The sequence below is a fragment of the Oncorhynchus clarkii genome, chromosome 19 (genome assembly GCF_045791955.1).
Source record: "Oncorhynchus clarkii lewisi isolate Uvic-CL-2024 chromosome 19, UVic_Ocla_1.0, whole genome shotgun sequence".
Taxonomy (NCBI): domain Eukaryota; kingdom Metazoa; phylum Chordata; class Actinopteri; order Salmoniformes; family Salmonidae; genus Oncorhynchus; species Oncorhynchus clarkii.
The window spans coordinates 21409859-21418941 of NC_092165.1; the positions used below are offsets into that span (position 1 = coordinate 21409859).

The 9083-nt window shown below is 42.5% G+C and overlaps 1 pseudogene; it reads right to left on the minus strand.

The window, feature by feature from the left end:
* Positions 1 to 3608, minus strand: part of LOC139374434 (tripartite motif-containing protein 2-like) — a 44287-nt pseudogene extending 40679 nt beyond the window's left edge.
* Positions 3609 to 9083: the final 5475 nt, after the last annotated feature.

Genomic DNA, 9083 nt, shown 5'->3' on the forward strand with positions numbered 1-9083 from the left:
TCTGTATACATCAATGAGGTCGCTCTTGCTGCTGGTGAGTCTCTGATCCACCTCTACGCAGACGACACCATTCTGTATACTTCTGGCCCTTCTTTGGACACTGTGTTAACAACCCTCCAGGCAAGCTTCAATGCCATACAACTCTCCTTCTGTGGCCTCCAATTGCTCTTAAATACAAGTAAAACTAAATGCATGCTCTTCAACCAATCGCTACCTGTACCTACCCACCTGTCCAACATTACTACTCTGGACGGCTCTGACTTAGAATACGTGGACAACTACAAATACTTAGGTGTCTGGTTAGACTGTAAACTCTCCTTCCAGACCCATATCAAACATCTCCAATCCAAAGTTAAATCTAGAATTGGCTTCCTATTTCGCAACAAAGCATCCTTCACTCATGCTGCCAAACATACCCTTGTAAAACTGACCATCCTACCAATCCTCGACTTTGGCGATGTCATTTACAAAATAGCTTCCAATACCCTACTCAACAAATTGGATGCAGTCTATCACAGTGCAATCCGTTTTGTCACCAAAGCCCCATATACTACCCACCATTGCGACCTGTACGCTCTCGTTGGCTGGCCCTCGCTTCATACTCGTCGCCAAACCCACTGGCTCCATGTCATCTACAAGACCCTGCTAGGTAAAGTCCCCCCTTATCTCAGCTCGCTGGTCACCATTGCATCTCCCACCTGCAGCACACGCTCCAGCAGTTATATCTCTCTAGTCACCCCCAAAACCAATTCTTTCTTTGGCCGCCTCTCCTTCCAGTTCTCTGCTGCCAATGACTGGAACGAACTACAAAAATCTCTGAAACTGGAAACACTTATCTCCCTCACTAGCTTTAAGCACCAACTGTCAGAGCAGCTCACAGATTACTGCACCTGTACATAGTCCACCTATAATTTAGCCCAAACAACTACCTCTTTCCCTACTGTATTTAATTTATTTATTTATTTTGCTCCTTTGCACCCCATTATTTTTTATTTCTACTTTGCACATTCTCCCATTGCAAATCTACCATTCCAGTGTTTTACTTGCTATATTGTATTTACTTTGCCACCATGGCCTTTTTGCCTTTACCTCCCTTATCTCACCTCATTTGCTCACATCGTATATAGACTTGTTTATACTGTATTATTGACTGTATGTTTGTTTTACTCCATGTGTAACTCTGTGTCGTTGTATGTGTCGAACTGCTTTGCTTTATCTTGGCCAGGTCGCAATTGTAAATGAGAACTTGTTCTCAACTTGCCTACCTGGTTAAATAAAGGTGAAATACATTTTTTAAAAATGATCATCGATTTGGCGTAAGCAGCATGAGTCCATGGCCCCGTCCTGCCTGGTGTCAACGGTACAGGTTGGTGGCGTAATGGAGTGGGAAATGTTTTCCTGGCACACATTATGTCTCTTAATACCATTTGAGCAACGTTCTCATGCCCCGAAGAATCCAGGATGTTCTGGAGGCAAAGGGGGGTCTGACCTAGTACTAGATAAACTGGCCACTGAGTGCATGCTTTAATTTGACATGCTCCTATGAACTTCACATGTTGGTGTTCATGGGTCCTTTTCGAAGGAAATACCCTACTGTATTATATGCATGTATGCATATGTTGTTGCTGTTTTTTGAAGAATCCAATTTCTTCCTTTATGAATAAAGTTTATTAAATTAAATTAATGTAATGCAGCTACCACCACCATAGGACTTTACATTGTCAACGTGCAGTTTGTCATTTTCTCTTAGACTGTCATCATGAATCATCAGATTCATATGTGCCAGTCATAAGGATAGTAGTTTCTTACCACAGTCAGTAAAAGCATATTTTTTCTGACATGTTGCAAGGCTGGCTAGAGGATAGGGGACACTTGTCAGACAAGACTGTGTGAGCAGAGTAAGCAAAGCATGTGTGTCAGCTAGCTAGCGGTCTCAGGATGTATTTAAGACAGGCAAAGAAACAGGATGCCTCTGCCCGCTTGTAGAAAAAGGCCCTGAGGGAGACTCTCCTTCCCTTGCAGATGTCTCGTATAGTATGTGCCAGAAAATAGCTTGACAGGAAAAATACCATTGCCATAGCTACCAGGATGGAGACCCTTGGTTTAACCCTTTACGTATAGTTTGTTTAAATCTTAAATGCTAACTACTCGACAGTACACAGCAGGGGTCAAGTCATTCATAGTGTCTGTCGCTAGTTTATCTAACCTACAATATTTACATAACTTTGGTTGTGCGGCCCTTGAAGCTTAGTGGGTTTCAGACAAATTGGTGGATTGATGTAAAAAATATTTTACAAATTTACAAAAAAAAGATTTGCGGTCAAATCAAGCTAGATTTATCTGGAAAGACATCAATGCACAATCCTTTTCACTTCCTGTGTCAACTAAGGGTTAACGCTCCACATGTGGGGACTGGGGACCTTTCAGAGAATGACAATCTGGTTCATGGTGTATTGAGATACCACCGAATATTTATGACACCATAACACTCAAACATAAAGAAAGAAAGTTGCACACTCTTATATGCTCCCAACAATTGAATGGGTAAACCTAATAACCAATGTTTTGGCAACGCAGTGCCTTCTTCAGGGTTGCATAATGAATGCTTGAACCAGGTTATGTAGGAATATTTTTGGGTGTGCGTCAGCTCATGCTTTTTATCATAACACTCAATATCTCTCGAAAGCCTCGTCAATCAAATAGATGATTTGATTAATCAAAATCCAGCTCCTTCACTGATTTATCAATTCCCATGAAATGTAGCTGCATATCTAGGTGGATTTGCAGCGCATGAATGTGTCTATGAAACTATTCCACAAATCCTTCTCTCAGACACAGACACAGCACAGCCACAACAGAGACACACAGACACAACAAGGGCACAATAAGTCAGACACAACAGACAAACGAAAACAACACCAAACAACATACAGAACACATACAAAACTCCTGTCGTCTCAGAAAGGGAGGTCTCGCTGTTACATAATCTTTATGTAAGGCAGCTTGAAATGCAACTAAATAAATCTTGCTTGATTAATCCATCAATTTACCACAAGCAGAGTCTCATGGGCAAAAGATGATTGATGACAGATGACAAAGGTACATTACTGTTGAAGATGTCAAATTATCTTGACCAATCAGAGAAGCCGAGTGCAACTTACATGAACAAACATATTTGTTAAAAGTCCTTAAGTCCTGTAGATATCAGCATTAACAATGACCCTATTTGAAAATGCCCAATATTAATCAATCAAGTCAATAAACAAAACCACAAATCCATTACTCAAGCATATACAGTCCATCCCCCGACTATATGACGACATTGCAAAGACACTATATGAATCACTCTAAAATCCCTATCCCAAACACAGTCACAGCATCTGTGAAACAATCAACAGGCGTCACCACCAAGCTGATAAAGTCAGTGACACTGTCACCCACCCAGTGCTACCCTTGCCAACATAAGACTGTGCCACCATGCCATTTACCCACCACGTTCTGTAGGAGCCCTACCATCGCTGAGTCATCCTCTGAGTAAAACGCAGCGCATGCTTCTGCCCCCTAAAGACGCTCCTGTCCAGGTAGCAGAGAAATTAGGAGCTGCATAAAGAGCTGCTAAACTTGAAAAGAGATGACGACACATATCAAGAGGAGAGAGAGTGAGAGAGCAGGATTAATAGCAAGAGCCAACAGTGTGGACCTATGTCTGGACTCTTAGCCAATCAATTTCTTACATCTCTTCCCCTCTTCCTCCCTCCTTCTGTTGCTTTCCTCCCTCCCTCTTACTGTCGCTTTTCCTTTTTCCCCTCACCCTCTTTCTGTCTCCCTCCCCTGTTTCCCACTCACCCTCTACCCCTCTTTTCCCCCTCACACTTCCCCTCTCCTCATCCCTCCCTCCTCTCTCTCTCTCTCTCTCTCTCTCTCTCCTCTCTCTCTCTCTCTCTCTCTCTCTCTCTCTCTCTCTCTCTCTCAAGTTAATGCTGGCTCACTGCAGAAGAGCTAACAAGGGTTCCTGGGAAAGGGATGCAGCAGCGTCAGTAAGCTGCAGGGTGCGGATTGGCTGGCATCTTGAAGAGCGACCAATGAGACAGGGAGTAGCCGGCGTGGGTCAGCTCGGCAACCAATGAGGCAGAAACTAACATGATTAAAGGGAGCAGCAGTGCGCGTGTGTATACACATATTGCTGACTAATGAGAGTAATGCTAGGGCAAAAACCAAAACTTTCACCCCTTGAGGTCCTGAGGACCGAGTTTGGGAAATACTGGACGAGAGAGAGAGAGACGGAGAAGAAGTGTGCTGCCAGTCGGCTTAGATCAAAAAGGCAGCCTCAATGGCACAATGCATGCACATACAAATAGACACACACACATAGATAAACACGCACACAGACTGTGACTCGCAGACACAGCTGGACACACACACACACACACACACACACACACATGCATGCAAATGTCAACATTAAACAGCGACAGAAGGGAATTAAGGTCAACGGAAACTCGCTACGTAGTACGATCATTAGAAGACATCACAAGACACTTCATCTGATCACAAAAAAACTAAGATATGTCAAAGCTGATGGCTTCTGCCTAGATAACATAGCCTATAACTACAGTGAAGAGCTATCAAATATTGAAAGGGCATCCAGAAAAATGACAGTATGCACGTGACAATTCAAGCCTTCTGCATAGACTTGGGCTGCATCCCATTCTCTATTATAGTCCCTGGTTCCTGTTCAAAAGGAGTGCACTACTGTATGTAGAGAATAGGATGCCATTTGGGACAAACCACCCTCTTTGCTCTTGCGTAATGAAATACCAGGTTTCATCCCACTCTCCACTTAATTCATTATTAGGGTGACACTGTCACCTCATTGAGCAGGTCCTTAAGTACTATGATTAAAAAGGAAAGTGGAATTCCTTGTCATGCCAAGGAGTGGCATGATGGAACAAACAGACTGGTACTCAGGCAAGAATTTCCCTCTTATCTTTAGTATGTTTAGATAGCATGAAACCGATAGGGAGATTAAAAAAAGGAGACACAGGAGGAAGAGTGTAGATCGAGATTGAAGCCTGGTCTCCAGTGAGGAGGCATGTACTGGCCAGGAGTGTTACTCACTTGACCACGGCTCTGGACAGTACTGCATGACTACCAGGATGCTTGGGAGGCTAGTAGACATCTAGAGGAATTAGAATCAGGTCATGTGTGATGGATGGATGGACAGACTGGGAAGGCTTTTATAGAAGTTAATTGCGTGAGCTGTACCAATAAGGGCAATTGTACAAGCGTAGATTGAATTCATTGCCCGCAAATTTCAAGTTGAGATGCCTCACACCAAGAAACACAGTCTCCTTTTCAAAAAGTGCAGATACCGTGGGGCAAAAAAGTATTTAGTCAGCCACCAATTGGGCAAGTTCTCCCACTTAAAAAGATGAGAGAGGCCTGTAATTTTCATCATAGGTACACTTCAACTATGACAGACAAAATGAGAAAAAAAAATCAAAAAAATCACATTGTAGGATTTTTAATGAATTTATTTGCAAATTATGGTGGAAAATAAGTATTTGGTCACCTACAAACAAGCAAGATTTTTGGCTCTCACAGACCTGTAACTTCTTCTTTAAGAGGCTCCTCTGTCCTCCACTCGTTACCTGTATTAATGGCACCTGTTTGAACTTGTTATCGGTATAAAAGACACCTGTCCACAACCTCAAACAGTAACACTCCAAACTCCACTATGGCCAAGACCAAAGAGCTGTCAAAGGACACCAGAAACAAAATTGTAGACCTGCACCAGGCTGGGAAGACTGAATCTGCAATAGGTAAGCAGCTTGGTTTGAAGAAATCAACTGTAGGAGCAATTATTAGGAAATCGAAGACATACAAGACCACTGATAATCTCCCTCGATCTGGGGCTCCACGCAAGATCTCACCCCGTGGGGTCAAAATGATCACAAGAACGGTAAGCAAAAATCCCAGAACCACACGGGGGGACCTAGTGAATGACCTGCAGAGAGCTGGGACCAAAGTAACAAAGCCTACCATCAGTAACACACTACGCCGCCAGTGACTCAAATCCTGCAGTGCCAGACGTGTCCCCCTGCTTAAGCCAGTACATGTCCAGGCCCGTCTGAAGTTTGCTAGAGAGTATTTGGATGATCCATAATGTCAAAGGATATTATGGACTTAATGACTGACAATAAAGTCCTCCCACGATATATTGTGCATCCCAAATGGCACCCTATTCCCTACATAGTGTAATACCTTAAACCAGGGCCCATAGGGTCAAAAGGAGTACAACCATAAGAAGTTGGGTGTCATTTGTGACGCAGATATAGTGTTGGGTTAAATAACAGCCATTTCTGTGATTATTCATTTGATTTGAGATTAGTCTTTGTTAACTGGGGAATACAAGTCTTGTTCAATGGAAGGCAACAACGCTAAATTATAGCATTGGTCTATAATTAAATGGACAATGAAAATGACAACAGTCCATGAAGACCACAACAACAGTCTTGCAGAACTGTTGAATCTAGATGATAGGAACACTGTGGACAATTTTCAGCAAGTTGAAACCATGAAAAACAGAAATAAACACTTTTCCATAAACAAGGTCTAAATCATGTTTGATGCAACCTGTAAGTATTTTTTTTTGCAGTACTGTTTGAACTAGATTATACTAACACTGTGGACAATTTTCAGCAAGCTAAAACCATGAAATACAAAAATAAACACTTTTCCATAAACAAGGTCTAAATCATGTTTGATGCACTCTGTAAGTAAAACTTTTTGCAGTACAGTTTAAACGAGATGATAGGAACACAGTGGACAATTTTCAACAAGTTGAAACCATGAAAAACAGAAATAAACACTTTTCCATAAACACGGTCTAAATCATGTTTGATACACTCTAAGTAATTATTTGTGCAGTGCTGTTTGAACTAGATGATAGGAACACTGTGGACAATTTTCAGCAAGCTGAATCCATGAAATACAGAAATAAGCACTTTTCCATAAACAAGGTCTAAATCATTTTTAATGCACTCTTTAAGTAAAATTGTTTGCAGAACTGTCAAACAAGGAACGCAACTCTCGACCCACTCCACTACAGCCCTGTCAATGTTAATGGAGGCCTGTTCAGCCCTCCTTTTCCTATTGTCCACGATCAGCTCACATTGAGGGAGAGGTTGTTGTCCTGGCACCACACAGCCAGGTATCTCACCTCCCTATAGGCTGTCTCATCGTGCGAAAGGGCAGTGTGGAGTACGATTGAGATTGTATAATATTTATTTTTTATTTAACCTTTATTTAAAACTGCGACCTGGCCAAGATAGAGCAAAGCAGTGTGACACCAACACAGTTACACATGGGATATACAAATGTACAGTCAATAACACAACGTCTATATACAGTGTGTGCAAATGTAAGATTAGGGGATAAAGCAATAAATAGGCCATAGTGGTGAAATAATTACAATTTAGCAATTAAACACTGGAGTGATAGATGTGCAGAAGATGAATGTGAGTTGAGATACTGGGGTGCAAAGGAGCAAAAAAAATAACAATATGGGGATGAGGTAGTTGGGTGAGCTAGTTACAGATGGGCTATGTACAGGTGTAATGATCGGTAAGCTGCTCTGACAGCTGATGCTTAAAGTTAGTGAGGGAAATATAAGTCTCCAGCTTCAGTGATTTAAAAAAAAATTGTTCCAGTCATTGGCAGCAGACAACTGGAAGGAAAGGCGTCCAAAGGAGGAGTTGGCTTTGGGGTGACCAGTGAAATATACCTGCTGGAGCGCATGCTACGGGTTGGTGCTGCTATGGTGACCAGTGAGCTGAGATAAGGCGGGGCTTTACCTAGCAAAGACTTATAGATGACCTGGAGCCAGTGGGTTTGTCGACGAATATGAAGCGAGGGCCAGCCAACGAGAGCATACAGGTCGCAGTAATGGGTAGTATATGGGGCTTTGGTGACAAAACGGATGGCACTGTGATAGACTACATCCAATTTGCTGAGTAGAGTGTTGGAGGCTATTTTGTAAATTACATCGCCAAAGTCAAAGATCGGTAGGATAGTCCATTTTTTGAGGGTATGTTTGGCAGCATGAGATGCATTCTAGATGCTTAATGTGAGTCTGGAAAGAGAGTTTACATTCTAACCAGACATCTAGGTATTTGTAGTTGTCCACATATTCTAAGTCAGAACCGTCCAGAGTAGTGATGCTAGGCAAGGGGGCAGGTGCGGGCAGCGATGGGTTGAAGACCATGCATTTAGTTTTACTTGCATTTAAGAGCAGTTGGAGGCATCTGACATATTGAACTCTATCTGATAAGTAGTTTGTGAACCAGGTGAGGCAGTCATTTGAGAAACCAAGGTTGTTGAGTCTGCTGATAAGAATGCGGCGATTGACAGTGTCGAAAGCCTTGGCCAGGTCGATGAATACGGCTGCACAGTATTGTCTTTTATCGATGGCGGTTATGATATCTTTTAGGACCTTGAGCGTGGCTGAGGTGCACCCATGACCAGCTCGGAAAGCAGATTGCATAGCGGAGAAGGTACGATGGGATTCTAAATGGTCGGTGATGTGTTTGTTAACTTAGCTTTCGAAATACTTTAGAAAGGCAGGGTAGGATGATCACCCATGTGGGTATAACCAATGAAGAGAAGGCATGTGGGTACCTGCTTCTACAAACCAATGAGGAGATGGGAGAGGCAGGACTTGCAGCGTGATCTGCGTCAGAAATAGAACTGGTTTCTATTTTAGCCCTTGGTAACGAAGGCGCTCGTTGGCGCGTGCGAGCAGTGTGGTTGCAATAATTGAATAACATTGATTTCTAAATATATTTTGTACGTGACGCAACCGGTGTGGTCAGCCTATTACTCTTTTGGTCCAGCCAGCATCAGATAGATGGCCTACACATAGAGACAGCGGGGCTCTGTTTCACCCGCTCGGATGCTTTTTCTGGTGATATACATTCAGCCTCTTGTGAATTTAAGGAAAATTATGAAACACAATTTTTTTATTTTTTTAATTAAAAATCCTTGGTCAATTTTTTTGTGAGGCCTGGCTTCCCTTGGAAATC